Source organism: Mytilus trossulus, chromosome 1 (genome assembly GCF_036588685.1).
Source record: "Mytilus trossulus isolate FHL-02 chromosome 1, PNRI_Mtr1.1.1.hap1, whole genome shotgun sequence".
Lineage (NCBI taxonomy): Eukaryota > Metazoa > Mollusca > Bivalvia > Mytilida > Mytilidae > Mytilus > Mytilus trossulus.
In genome coordinates, this window is record NC_086373.1 from 39,459,470 (window position 1) to 39,475,662 (window position 16,193).

A 16,193-nucleotide genomic window follows, 5' to 3' on the forward strand; every position below is an offset into this window, starting at 1 on the left:
TTGTTTCTCTGATTTTAAGATATGAGACCAGATTTAAGCATCAATTGAAACCGTTGCAATTGCTATTGACTCTTTATAGAGGGTTTGAGAAAATTTGTGCCTATAAATAAATCTGCTTATTACGATAATGGTATTCCTGATCTGTCCATATGATGGTCACGCCGTTCGTGAATGCATCTTTAATGGATCAAGGGTGGAGAGATACGAACGGAACAACTATTTATATACTCTAAGGTTGTGATAACCAATTTAAATAATTTCAAAATTTAAAATATATCAAAATTACAGGTATGAAATTAGAAATTGAAATAGGATATAGGACAGTTCGGGACATTCCAGGGTGTGAAATATTAATATTAAAGATAATAGAGATATAATTAGAAATAACTTCAGAAATGTTGACCCTCAGTGTTGACCTATTGATCACGAGTATATATATATTGATGAAAAGTTCATCAATATTATGTTGCAACTGAAACAATCTAGTGAGAGCACATAATAATAATACCAAAATATGCATCGTTTATGTACTTAAAAAAGGAGACTTAATGTAAAGAAAACCAAACTCAACAGTATGTATCGTACCAGTTTCTCTCTCTACACCAAAGCTTTAAAATTGACTGTGATGTTAAACATATAACACCATGAACTAATACGTGTTCTACTTGACCAGTGCAGATGTCCTCCTCAAGCAACTCAATTATATAGTATATAGAGATGGGTTTACTGTAGGGGGTTGGGCAGGGTCGGTCACACACTTACAGTACTGAAGTAATTATATTTTACTGTTACACTTTAAGGTCGTTTTTTAAAGTTGGCGCCTCCACCCCACCACATTTTGAATGTGCCTGTCCCAAGTCAAGAACCTGTAATTCAGTGGTTGTCGTTTGTTGCTGTGTTACATGTATTTGTTTTTCCGTTAATTATTTCAAACATAAGTTAGACCGTTACTTTTCTCGTTTGAATTGTTTTACTTTCTTCATTTCGGGGGTCAGTGCGGTATGGCCTTGGTTCATTGTTGTGAATTTCTGTGTCATTTTGGTCTCTTGAAGAATTGTCTCATTGGCAATCATACGTACCACATCTTTTTTATATATAGTTGGAACTCGTTAATATGCTTAACTTAATTTTACTCAAGTATGAATACAAGTAGGGAAAGTTGTTTTTAAGATTGTTACACAAAAAAGCTCAATATATATAATATATGATGGGTACTATTGTAATAAATAATTTATCGAAATGACAACATGTGTAAAAACGAACTACTAAATATAACACGAATCATAATTCACAAAAACCCTTCAATCTATATTTAATTCTTATTTCGTTTGATTTTACAATAAACCATATATATTTAACAAGGAACCAATAAACGCATGTGCAGATAATAAAAAAAGGAAAAAAGCATGATAAATGCACATGTTACATAAAGACAGAAAATGAATCATACTCATTCTTTCTTTGTTAGGTAATGAATACAGTCTCTGATCACGATGTAGACATGCAGAGAATGTTTTAGTTTCATTATATTTCCAAGTATTGAAAATGAGAAAGTTTTGTTTGATGTTATTAGAGGATATTTTCTAGTTAACTAGTAAAACAATCATCGTTTATCATGTGCTTATAATTTTAGTTAATTTAAGATACTTTAATACAAACAAAAGTTGAAAAGTTCAATGATGACTTGCATGATCGCAAATATCATGTACAGAAGATAATATCTCAACCAATATAAGATTAAATATTCTGTACAACATAATGAATAGAATGAATGTTATTAGAACATTAGAACATAAGAGAACAAGTAGGGAAAAGGGGGGGTGACCGTGTATGATAGCAAGCTGCATGATACATCATCATTTCAACAATTTATAGTACTTTTTTTAATGAAGATTTTGATTTAAATAAACTGACGGAATATGGTTTGGAAACTCGAATCTTAAAACGTTACATATCAACTGGTGTAATGCCAAGAACTTACGGTGTTTATCCAGCAATTAGCCAACTATCGTACAAATACCATTAAAATGTTGCTTTATTTGTACTTGTACAAAGCAAGTCTCCTGTTATCCCGTTTCTATGCTGAACAACTGGTAATGTGGATATTTCTTGTTTTACTTGTTCTAATTTTACCGCTAGGCTAGCTAAACAGAGGCCAAGGAGAGCTTTTAAAAGTATTGACAAGTGTTGAAAGATAAATATTTTTGAACTTATTAAAATAATCATAGGTACAAATTCTTCAACCTATTTACAGTTACCAATACACATATACGTAATAAACTCGTCAAAAACACCATGTTTATAATTGTGTAAGCTAGACTTGCTTTTCCACATTTGAAATTTTCGTCTACATAAGACCTATCAGTGACGCTCGAACAAAAATAATGACCAAATACAGAACTAAGTTACATTGAGGACCTACAATTCCTTACGGATTTGCAAATTGAAGTTACAGTAATCAATTCCTGGGGTATACTGCTGACTGCTTTGCTGTACGCTATTCCCTCTACAAGAAGTGGCATATAGAATCATTTTCATAACAGCGTGGACAACCGCAATACTTTGTTTGTAATAATAGTGAATGGTTTACCTTTAACTTGTTTGTCATCGGCTGTCGATTACACCATGGAAGTAAAATTTAAATATTACTGCCATGATTACACTGATTTTACGTTCACTCAGTCTGTCAGAGGCCTTCCAATAGGGATTTGAATCATGAGAGTAAAAGAGTAAAGTACAAGCAGGTGCACAAGAAGAAGAAAAAAAATTAAGTTTAATTATTCAACATTTAAATCAACAAACCAGGTTTAATCCTCTGATAGGTATTCGTATTATTGGATTTGGTTGTTTAGAACATTGGCGACCCCACAGTTTAAATGTTTATAACATTTACGATATGACAAGTGGGTGTTACAGACGTTCGTTAACCTAATCTGACCCAGTCAATTGCTAACCTGAAACCCTTAAAGAAATGGTCCTGTCCACGTTATTATGGAAATGATTCTTATTTTGAACGTCAAACGCGCGTTTTGTCTTCAAAAAAATCATCAACGCAAAAAAAAATCTGTTGTAACTAAAATTGTTTCATCTATTTTGACCAATCATTTTGTTGAAACCCTTTTTAGTCTCAATAGTTAAGGTTTTGTTAACGTTCCAAACTTCTGAACCTGAGAGAACTTCAAGACGATTGCAGAAACGGTGTCGTATGCAATGAAATTGATACCAATTGTAGAATGAATTTCGGAATTCCTTGAATCCTAAAGTGGTGTAATTGCGTCGTTATAATGATAAATGTAAACAATGTGTTAATGAGTATAATGAACTAGTGTTATCATGTTTTCAATATTTATTTTTATCATGATTACACATCATATCAGCTTATGGAGATTTTCAATATACTAAACATTATAAATATTACAACCTTGGAATTTCCCATCTGATGGTCTTGGCATTACAAGAATACATTTTGAAAGAAAAATTGCAGTTTTTTAAATACTGGTTTTACAAATTTTACAAATTATGTAATTAGCCCTAAAACTGAGGACTACAATTTTTTTTTTAATTATTAATTACTGCATATATATATTTTGACGCACTTTGATATTCATTTTTATTACTTTATCAATTCTATTTATCTGTATTACTTTATATATATCATTCTTAAGGATTGGTTCTTCGAAAGGGTTACTAATTATTTATACGATATTAAATTACGGTTGGTATAAAATAGAGAATGGAAATGGGGAATATGTCAAAGAGACAACAACCCGACCAGAGCAGATAATTGACGAAGGCCACAAATGAATCTACAATGCAGCGAGAAAATCCCGCACCCGGGGTTGGGCATCAACTGACCCTAAGATACAAATGTATACTAGTTTAGTGATCTATAATAGAGATACGGCCGGTCTTTCTTTTTCTACTTTCCACTTGTCATACTTGTAAAACATAGACACATCATAATAATTTCTTTTCTTTTTAGGCAATGCAATGTATATTGTACTACATTATTCAGATTAGTATACATAGGAACATGTATCATCATACAGATGTTGTCTTGTTTTCTAAAAAAGTTAAAAACAACATTTCTTAGACCCGAATAAACGGACACATACATTCGTTTGACTGTTGAAGCGGTATATGTACCCTAGGACCTACATAGTACACGAATCAGTGCCAGATAGTGTCAACATTCCGGTATGTGGCCGTACGTAGTCACTTTGTTTACATGTGTATTATTTTATTATATATTTAGGTTAAGGTTGATATTATTTATCAATCTATAACTTCTCGTTCCTTCTTTTCTGCACGTGACTGGCGTCATCAGCCTTACTCTAGTCCTCGTTGAACTATATATAAAGTGCCCTCAGTGGGTCACCGGGACACAACTGAGATGATACCTTGAAAAAAACACTTGGAATTTATCTTGGGTTTGGGATAATGACTTTTTGGACAGGCGGGTAGTATTGATTAACCAACTGTTCCACACACGTTAAACGTGGCTGCCATTATCTGATATTTTGAACAAAAAAGTATAATTGTATGATCTACCGTGAACTCGGGAAATAATACGAACGGAACCTTACGATAACAGACAACTAAGCAGATCGACGGTGTTCGAACGGAACAAAACCTTTTGGAACTTCCATTACATTTTGGATTTTGTCTCATATGCATTGTTTCATGAAATGGCATTTACCATCGCTCGAAACAACGCATACATGCTTAACAGTCTCCTTCGAAAGATATATAAAAAATGTTAAATGTCGCGCATCATTATTTTCTGAAAATGCAACAAAAAAAAATGCATGGGAAAACAGACGAAACATGGAGGGAAACAAAAGAGTGCATTTTTTTTTTGCATTTTTTTTCTGTTTGATTATAGGTTAATGCTGAATTGAAACATATATATAGACTTTTAAAACAATCATGCATCTTTTGGGAATATCAATCCAGGAAAGTGGAAGGATATCATGTTAACTGGAAGTGGTGCGGCCTAGTAAAAAAAAAAAATGTTTTGACTTCAGGATTGCGTAACTTTTTATTCTTCGTGGCAAGACCCTCTTTTTCTATTAAATCACAATTTCACATTAGTACATACATGATATGAACATGAAATTTTTTTTCTATGTATCATTTTTTTAATTTTAAATTTTATTTTCAAAGATCAACTGTTTTGCGTGTCAGCCTATGGAGCAGTCAATTACAAGACTGCAACCTTAACAAACACCCGCTATTAACATACAGAAAGTTTCAGAATTGAAAAAAATATGCGGAACCTTTTTGAAGATTCAAATTTATAAGTTTGTGGTTAATTAAGGGTGTAATGTTAGGTAAAAACTAAAAAGGAATGCATAATCTATCGTTCTTTGATACAAAAATCGAAAAATATTAAGTAGGATTTGATAGTGATTTTTGTCTTTCGGGTTCACCTTAGAACTGAATGAATTCCCCAAAAGCAGATATTTAAAAAAACGACCATGTTCGTGGCGCACTGATAAAAACCGAGTTCGTTGATCTAGTGATAACAAAATTATGTAATAGATTGTGTCCAAAAATGGATTAAATAGTTTAATGTATGCAGGGAATGTACGTCAATAGACAAATGAGATATATATATATTTGCAATGTTTTTTCGTATCAATATGAATATATTTTATGTTTTTTTTTCATTCCTGACAGTTGTAAGTCATAATACACTAATCAATGTATACCGTATAACAAGGCCAGTGTCATATCTTAAAAAATAAATAAAACAAAAATTCACACAAAATATATATATAGTCGATGTGCGATGTATTCTTCTAAGTTCTAAGTTAAAAAAACAAAAACAATCCACAGCCCCCCCCCCCCCCCCTACATATTGATAGTTGTTAGATCTCATATGCAGTATAACGTAATCAGAGCTCAATATTTTAATTAGATTGCTTATAAATCGAAGTTATTTGCTCGAAAAGCAAAAATGGTTTCTCATTAGAACGAAATTGATAATTAAGGGAAAGGACCTTCATAAAAACATGATTTGTGTTAAGATTTCTTTCCGATCTATTCCTTAAAATTAAAATCAAAACTGAATTTCCAATCGTGTTTAAAGAAATTTTTTAAAACATTTTGCCTTATGACTTTAAAAGTAACAATATTGTTACTGACTTTCAAGTTTTCTTTCAATTATAGTTCCTTGGGTAGATTTTTGAAAATGGGTAAATGAAACCCGTTTTAACGTCTTGAAGCACTATTGTATATTGGCTTTGAACCTCACTTTAGCAACACCCATTTTTTTGCACTTTTGCAGGTTTGAATTTTAACAATAAACGTCTTTTCAGTAATGCTTGAAAATCATACAATAAACAGAATTTGTCAGGAGGGAGATAGATTTTAATATTTTGAATAAATCATAAAGTTTGTAACAGAAAATATGAAGCACATAATATTTGAATTATCGGTACCAGCTACTGGGCTGGTGATGCCAACGTGGAATAAAAATCCAACAGCAGAGGTTTAGAACCCGTGGTAGAAATAACATAAACAGTACCCATTTGCTGCACTCGGAGCGCATTTCGACAATCAAATTAATGTATCTTCAGTGATGCACCAGGCCAAAATATTTGAAAATCCAAAAATTATTTAAACAAAGAAGCTTTTAAACCACAAAAGGTTAAAAAGTTAGACCAAATCGGGGCAAGGGAACAGATCTTAACTATTTTAGTTTGTCGCACGATAATTTTACAAGGTATCCCATATCTTAACTTTATTCTTTTAGATAGTATTTTTCATTGTTATTTTAGTTGTATCACGCTATTTGTCTTTTGTATGTTTTGCATGTCAGAATTTTCCAGTGGGACGTAATGGTTCATTATTTTATAATGGCGTTTGGTTTATCGTTTATGATATTTTTTGTTAATATATGTTTTGTATATTCACGACAAATAATGATATTCTTATTGGGTCTCATATGAGAGGCAATTGACCTGATGTGACATTATTATCCTTTATAGGTCATGTGACTCTACTTTAACACGATTGTCCTTCCAAAGTACTCTCTCTGGGTGACATAGAGAACAGGAGAAGCTGTCATTATACATGTAGTAGTGTCTATGTTATGTGTTGATAATAAGAAGAGTATAATTGCAAAACAGAAAAAAATTAGCAAGATACATTAACCTAGAAATAAAAAAGTGGGAAGCCAATCTAGTGTATACGCACCTAGCTTAGTCCGAGATTAATGTCCAACGGCTGTTTTGCCAGACAAGCTGGGGTCGTCCCGCAAAAACAGCCGTTGGACGTCAAAGTAATCTCGGACTACACCCTATAGCTGTGATCGATGGGGTTTTCCTTTTTCTTTTTAGTAACAGTTTCAATTTCAGGATGCTGTCTCTATATTTGTATCTAATGTTGTGTTGTAAATATATATCCTGCATATTGTGCTTGGATATAGCTAGTTTTTTTCTCGTTAATTTTTTCATGACTGGTTGGGTTTTAGCTCTCCAAATGACCCAAAAATGTGTCAAAGTTTTAGCAAAAAGTACGAGTATGATAAGGAGTGTTATAACCAAAATGCAATGTTTCGGTTCTGTCAATGACTGCTGTGTCGATTACAGACTTATATGTATTGATTAAAAATACTTAATCGTTACAACTCAATATTAAAAGGTAACTTTATTTTTTTACAAATAAGACCGTTAGTTTTTTCGTTTGAATTGTTTTACATTGTCTTATCAGGGGCCTTTTATAGCTGACTATGCGGTAAGGGATTTGTTCATTGTTGAAGGCCATACGGTGACCTATAGTTGTTAATGTCTGTGTCATTTTGGTCTTTTGTGGATAGTTGTCTCATTGGCAATCATACCACATCTTCTTTTTTATAACTTGATCGCAGATTGTCTTTGTTCTTTCTATATGCCCATGTGTACTAATGGTGATACCTATTTATATACTTGATTTAAATCATTCTTAGGTATTTACAAAACATACCAACACAGTTATTCGTAAACGCCTAGTTGTGAAATCTACATGCAATTACATAACAAGTTTTCCGTTTCATGTCCAACATGCATTCTAATTATTTATTGTCAAAATATACACTTACCCGCATCTCGGAATGCTGAGAGAAGTATATGCTTTCCAAAATGGTTTGATATCCTGAAATTCTTTCCAAATATGAATGCTTTTGTAAGACATTTGACCGAAAACATAACAATATTACAGTCAATCTTTTGATTAAGTTATATGTTGACCTACATTTGTTGAATTGGCGATAAGCCCTTTATCACCCTAGTTTCCATTCATTTTCCCTATTTGTTTTTTTAATATCTTGATTCATTATATTTCTTAATACGATAAACAGAGGGGGAGGGCGGTGATAGATTCCATTAAAGACTAACATTATGTATGTGGGTCCGTGTAACACTTAACAATGAATTCAAATTTAAAAAAATTTCATTAGATTTTAGTTATTTTTTTAATTTTTGATCAAAGTTCTATGTGCCTTTGATAAAACTTGCATAATGCCCTAACAAGCTGTAAAAAATTTGAATATTTTTTTTAACTTTTGGTCTTGAGCGAATCCAATGAAGGCCATCACAGAAATATATATTTAGTTCGTATGCAGAGAAATCATTATCGTTTATCTAACTCTATATTTGAATTTGGTCCTAGATTTCGGATCGAAGATAGATAAGAAGTTTCGTAATTGTAACATTCAACTGATAAGTCTGAGAAAAAAATATAAAGGTTAAATTGTTATTATTATTTTTCTTTCAAATATTAATGTAACAAATTTAAAGACGTGTTCTTGATCAATTTTATGCAGTATTGAACTTTTGTTTAACTTAATATTCATAATTCTTCGAAGCTGCTTTATTTTTTTAAATGCTGAAATATTACATTATCAGACTTAAGTGACAGCAGTATACCGTGTTGCAGTTTTGATTGATGTTTTATTGAATCCTATACTCATTTCACACTACTAGTGCTTGCAGTGCATGGTGTCAAAGAACGCAAAAAAAAGCAGACACTTATTTGCAATAAGCTCAAATAAACAAAGAAGGATAACAATTATGTGCACCCTACGTGCATTTCATCTACAACAAAACTCATTAGTTACGCCCGAATAAAGAAAAGTTACAAAGCGTTGCTCAAAACTTCATATTTTATAAAGAAAGAATAAAAATGTATTGTAGCAGTATGCTTCCACGTCTTTGAGTAATTAATTGAATTGAGAACACACTTGTTTGGCAATCATACCATTTATTTATCGTTTATCGTTTTTTTGTTGTTGTTGTTAGATTGTCTTTGTTTTCTTATTTTCCGCCTTTTGACCATGGTCTTGACTTACTATATTTGATAACAATAAAGTATTTGTAATGCTCTCTTTTTTCATCCCACTAGCTTCATTCACAACTATTATAGACCCCAGGGGCGTGTCCAGGATAATTGAAAGGTGGGGCGTAGAATAAAATATTTCGCAGAGCGAAGCGAGGCGAAATTTTTTTTTGGACCTTTTTTGGCTTAAAAGCATAAAATAATAGAGAATTGCACTAATGTAACGGTTCCTGACTTGGAGCATGTATATTTTATAGTTAAAGTGTCAGGGTGTGACATTTTTTATGCCGAGTTCTCTCCATTAATTGTCTATGGTATATTAAAATGATTGGATGGATCTTAACAGCAGTAGACCAATAACGAGAAATTCCAAACTCAAGGGTATAAGGAGTTTCTTAACATTTCAATTCCTAGGCAAAGATTTTATGAACGAGAGGCGTGATTACGGTTGAGAGTCCATGGGGGAAGCTCAGAAGCTCCTGAATTTCAACAATTTAGCATAAAATTATGAAGTAATCCCTCTATTTTTGATTAAGTTCGGGTTTCGTTGAACGACACACATGATACAAGACAAATAAACACTGAAGAATAAAGTTCTTTCGTTCTGAGTATTGCTTTAATGTGGAAATATACATATCTCTAGTATACATGTGCCTTGACGCAAAACCTTAAATGAACACAGAAAAATACTGACGGACTCTCATTTTCAATTACTAGAGTGGATTCATTACAACCATTTTACGTGGATTTCTCATGGTGTAATCGTCAATAATTTTGCCAAAATCAAGTTTAATGTCTCTGTGAACATATAAAAGAATCAGAGCATTTAGGCGATCCTCCTTCATGGTGCTTCTCAAATCATTCTTGATCAACTTAAGGGATGAGTTAGATCTTTCGGTGGAGCTTGACGTGACGCTCGTCAAAGCAAGTAAGAAGAGAACTTTCATGATGTTTGGAAATAAAGTCGAGCATGCCCTTACATCAGTTAAGGTTGATGTTATTCAATACAATACTAGCAGATTATAACGATAGGTTTTTTTTTTTTTTTTTTTTTTTTTTTTAAAGGGGGGGGGGGCGTACGCCCATTACGCCCTTACCTGGACCCGCCCCTGGACCCTAGAGCAGTTTGTGCATCGTATGGCCATCTGTATAATGTTTAACAAGACTTTATGTTGTCTTCTATATGTTTTTAATTACTTTTGTCGTTGGATTGCTGTCTTAAGTCTCAATAACGTATGCCTCTCAATCATTTTTTATTCATAATTTAACATGCAATGTGTAGCAAAATGTAAATTCGATTTATTTTCAAAGTCCATTTACATCTTGGAGTATATTGCACATTTATATGGAACAAATGAGGCCAAATGTTCGAAGCGTGTTCACTCAGAGAGATAAAAGTGATGAACATACAGAAAGAAAATAACAAATGCAAGTCAGTTTCGCTGAAAAAAAAAGATTTAAAAAACAAAGTGCGTATGCATTGTAGACTTTCAACTTAATTTTCAAAATGAAATTAAGAGTAATATTATATAGCACCTTAGGTATCATACAATTGGTATTGTGAGTTTGTTTAGAATTTCCATGCATGTTAAATATTTCATTGTTCATGATGCATTTGCATTTCTTATTTTCCTATACTGAGTGAAGAGTTTGAACTATTTTGTTTAAACTAACAAAGACCAGACGTCTCTGACTTGGGACAGACGCAAACATGTGGCTGGGTTAAACACGTTTTGTGATATCTCAACCCTCCCCTATACCTTTAGCCAATGTGGAATAAAGATACACATAGCAATAAGCACAGTAACACTCATTTTTTTTAAAAGAAATGCCTACAGAAATGTCTACACGGTATACATAATCAGTCATTTATGAAAAAGAAAATACTGAAAATAATATCTGGGTACTTCACATTTTTTCTTCGTCGTACAATATGTCATGGTAACCGAAAAAAAAATATAACATATATCTGCTCTTCAGGTCGCCAAGTCATATGACTAACTTCTAAAAAGGCAAATGATGCCAGAATACTATACTGAAACTTCATCTCGTGACTGACAAAGAAGTTCGCCAAAAAATAACCTATTTAAAATGCACTGAAATAAGTGGGTGAGCTTTTGTGATCAAAGCCAAAAATAAAAGTTCATCATCTGATATCTTTTTTAATTTTTGTTAAATCTTTGTTTTCCAGAACATTAGGGCGTTTGGTGTACATTCATTTGAGACATTCAGATATTTTAATTTTGAAAAGGGGGAAATGTATATGACACACTGATAATTTACTTTTTCGGGAGGAGCACTTTAATGGGTTTGCAGTAGCGGTTAAGCAGCCGAAAAATCGAGAACTTATTCTCTCCCTATACTTTGAATATAAAAAGCATATACATTTGTACCTATTCAATATGTTTGTATCAAAATGAAAAACTTCTAAAAAGCCAAATTATATAACTTCATGCAGAGACTTTTGACAACAATCTTGTTTCTTCATTTTTCCCCCTCACGTTTCTACCAAAGTACACAACTTGAAAGTCCGAAACAAGAGACGGAATGCACCAAAGAACAATACTTCTAATGCATTAAAAAGAGACGGTATGTACCTAAGGGACAATGCTACTTATGTTAATGAGGAAAGACCGAACGTATCAAAGAACAATACTTCTAATGCATTAAAAAGAGACGGTATGTACCTAAGGGATAATGCTACTTATGTTAATAAGGAAACACAGAATGTACCAAAGAACAATACTTCTAATGCATTAAAAAGAGACGGTATGTACCTAAGGGACAATGCTACTTAATATGTTAATAAGGAAAGACCGAATGTACCAAAGAACAATACTTCTAATGCATTAAAAAGAGAAGGTATGTACCATAGGGACAATGCTACTTATGTGAAAAATGAAGACCGATTGTACAATGTACAATGCTATTTATGCTTAAAAGAGACAGAATGTACCAAATGGACTATGCTACTTATGTTAAAAAGGGAAGACATAATGTACCAAATGGACTCATGCTACTTCATTTACTTTTGCTAACAAAAAGAGACAGAATGTACCAAACGGACAATGCTACCTTTTATTGGATTACGGGATGCATAATACGCCACGCACGGTCGAATATTGATTCTGATTTCAATTTATTATATATGAGTAGTGTCATGCCTTCTGCATGTTAATAGAACAAATTGCAACAACTCTATGAGGGGTCAACATATAAAGTGGACAGGTGAACGGCAAAAATATGTTCCCTCATCCAACATTCTACCATTTCCCCGTGCATGGCAGTCCAAAATTACCTGTCCCGATCGACCTATATAGCAGAACATTCCTAATATATAATTTGTTCTCATTCTGAATATGCATGAAATATTTGCGACTAGGCATTAAGAAAGCAGCAACCAATTAATCGCATGTTATCTTCATATTCATTCTATCCGCTTTAAGAGGAATTTCAAAAATAAAAAATAATCAAAATTTGTATTTTTTTAGAAATTATTTTCATCCACATCTCGCTTTGAACTGACTGATTTCCTTCGTTTGACTGCAAATATGCCACGAGATCAGTAACAATACGTGCAGGCTTGCACATATGATATTGCGTCATTAATTAAAACAAATGTGCTAGTTATCCAGTTGTTTTTCTACATTAGAAAAGTTATGTCATGGTTGATTAAAAATAACAACGCACAAGCTTGATATAATTATCTATTTTGTTTGCGATGTCATATGATTATTACTGGATAAAAAGGTCAACTGTTTAACAAACATTATTACAAATAAAAATTAACCATTCTTATTAACTGAATGATATGAAAAACTTTTCATGGTCACATGTAGAAAAGTGGTATCGAAATGATATTGAACTATGTCATGTTGCGAATCGACATAGATCGATACAGTTCCATATACTGATACTAGATTGAAAGATTAACAATCATCATGATAGTTTTTCCCCGAATCATGTATTGCGTAACTTCGAGGACAAGATCTATATAAAACTTTATAATTGACCCATGGGTCATTGATCTATGTCACAATGACATTGCTATCAAATAACGAGTCCATGTCTGTGTTTACCTTACCTTGCGTTTATTTATCAAATCAGGTATGCATATGCTGCACATTTTGTTTGATTTTATATATTTATCAAATCACGCAAGTATGCATATGTTGCACATTGTATTTGATTTCATCGTTAAAACAACACATAAAAGGCTCTCTGAACAGGGTAGATGGCTGGAGGCGAGATTCTTCATTTCTGTATTCTTATATTTCGTATGCCATTTTCTCTGTTCTTTCATTTTGTATGCCATTTTCTCTATTTTTTTATTTCGTATGCCATTTTCTCTATTCTTTAATTTCGTATGCTATTTTCTCTGTTCTTTCATTTTGTATGCCATTTTCTCTATTCTTTTATTTCGTATGCCATTTTCTTTATTCTTTTATTTCCTATGCCATTTTCTCTATTCTTTTATTTTGTATGCCATTTTCACTATTCTTTAATTCGTATGCCATTTTCTCTATTCTTTTATTTTGTATGCCATTTTCTCTATTCTTTAATTCGTATGCCATTTTCTCTATTCTTTTATTTTGTATGCCATTTTCTCTTTTCTTTTATTTCGTCTGCCATTTTCTCTCTTCTTTTATTTTGTATGCCATTTCCTCTATTCTTATATTTTGTATGCCTTTTTCTCTTTTCTTTTATTTCGTATGCCATTTTCTCTATTCTTTTATTTCGTTCGCCATTTCTCTTTTCTTTTATTTCGTCTGCCATTTTCTCTATTCTTTTATTTCGTATGCCATTTTCTGTATTCTTTTATTTGTATGCCATTTTTTGTATTCTTTTTAATTCGTATGCCATTTTCTCTATTCTTTTATTTCATTTGCAATTTTCTCTATTCTTTTATTTCGTATGCCGTTTTCTGTATTCTTTGTCTTCGTATGAAATTTCCTCTATTCTTTTATTTTGTATTCCATTTCCTCTATTCTTTTATTTTGTATTCCATTTTCTCTATTCTTTTATTTCGTCTGCCATTTTCTCTATTCTTTTATTTCGTTTGCCATTTTCTTAATTCTTTTATTTCATATGCCATTTTCTGTATTCTTTTATTTCGTATGCCATTTCCTCTATTCTGTTATTTGGTATGCTGTTTTCTCTATTCTTTTATTTCGTTAAATTTAGCCATTTCCTCTATTCTTTTATTTCCTATGCCATTTTCTTTTATTTCGTATGCCTTTTTCTCTTTTTTTATATATCGTTCAGACGTTACGCGCGATGTTCGTACCTCATTGGAAAATCGGTGTAGTTGACATAATGCAAGTCCAAAATATTTTATTTTGTGATATCATATTCATTGCTATTGAACGCATTTTGAACAAAAATGTGTTTATTTAAATAAAAAAGAAAAATATTTGTTGAAACTATGTTGTATGCTGCATGCGACAAGCTTCAGTTTCGAAAAACGGCTATTTTTAGGCTGTCCCGCGTAACATATTTCATTTATTGTAACCACTAAACTGTGATTTTCTTCTAAACTATTTAATATTTTGAAAAACGGTTTTTTCCATTATTTAACAAAGAGGTTCCTTCATTTTTCATGCATTTTTTAAGACGTTATGATGACGTCATAGAAAAAATAAAGTGTTCCATACTACAAGGGCAAATCTGTCCCACGGGAGGAAAAAAAATTGTATTCCAGATTTGAGAATCAAAAACATTTATCTAAAAGGAAAAAGGTTAGTATTTGTATTTACTACATCAATGTTATTTTGCTTAATTTTATGAATTCAAAAACAAATATCCTGAAAAATGATATATTGTAATTTATGAGCGATTTTTCAAAGGCTTACAAGGTTGTCGCACCGCCATTTTTTGACGTAAAACGAACTCAACTCAAATTTACGTCAATTGTTTGCTTATCAGGGCTCTTATAATGGTAGAATTTTATTATTTTTCAAAATGTTGTTTTTCTTAATTTTTCAAAAATCTAAAGTACATCAATTTTCGATAAGTAGTTAAAACGCGTCGTCGATTTTGCGGAGTCTTACAAGAATGTCGCACATGCTTAAAACCAACGTTTCAGTCGAAGTTTTGGTTTGAACGTTACGAAATATTCGCGACGTTATGTTACGCTTACATGTACGAACATCGCGCGTAACGTCTAGCCATTTTCTCTATTCTTTTATTTCATATGCCATTTTCTCTTTTCTTTTATTTCGTATGCCATTTTGTCTATTCTTTTATTTCTTATGCCATTTTGTCTATTCTTTTATTTCTTATGCCATTTTGTCTATTCTTTTATTTCTTATGCCATTTTCCCTATTCTTTATATTTCAGCTTCTTTTTTTATTGCTAATTATTATCATTAAAGGGCAAGAGCTCCAATAAAGAGTTGTCTACAGATTCCAACCATGATGGCTTATTTGTTGATCTCATGTTGCTGATAATTTTTTTCTAGTTTATTTATTATAGGTTCAAAATTAGCAAAACAGCAAAAGATTGGAAAATATTGACATTAAATAACACCAACTTCAATAAAGTGTCATATAACAAATTCTATCATGCTGATATTTTTGTAGATCTTGTCTTTCTGAAAAAAAAAGCTAGCAATGTACTTATATTTTGGATATTGGACCATAATAGGAAAATGTTCAATTTAAAAAAAATCAGTTCTTTGGCCACATTTTGTTTGTTTCAAAAACCCATGCTGTATCAAATATTCAATTACAATTCAAATCTGTTTTAAGCTAACATGTTTTGTCTATACATGCTCAACTGTTCAGGGTTTGACCTCTGCCTGAAAATGTTGTCTCTCTGACAGACAAACAATGGTATACCATAAAATGTCCAGTAAGTGGGCATATAAAAAC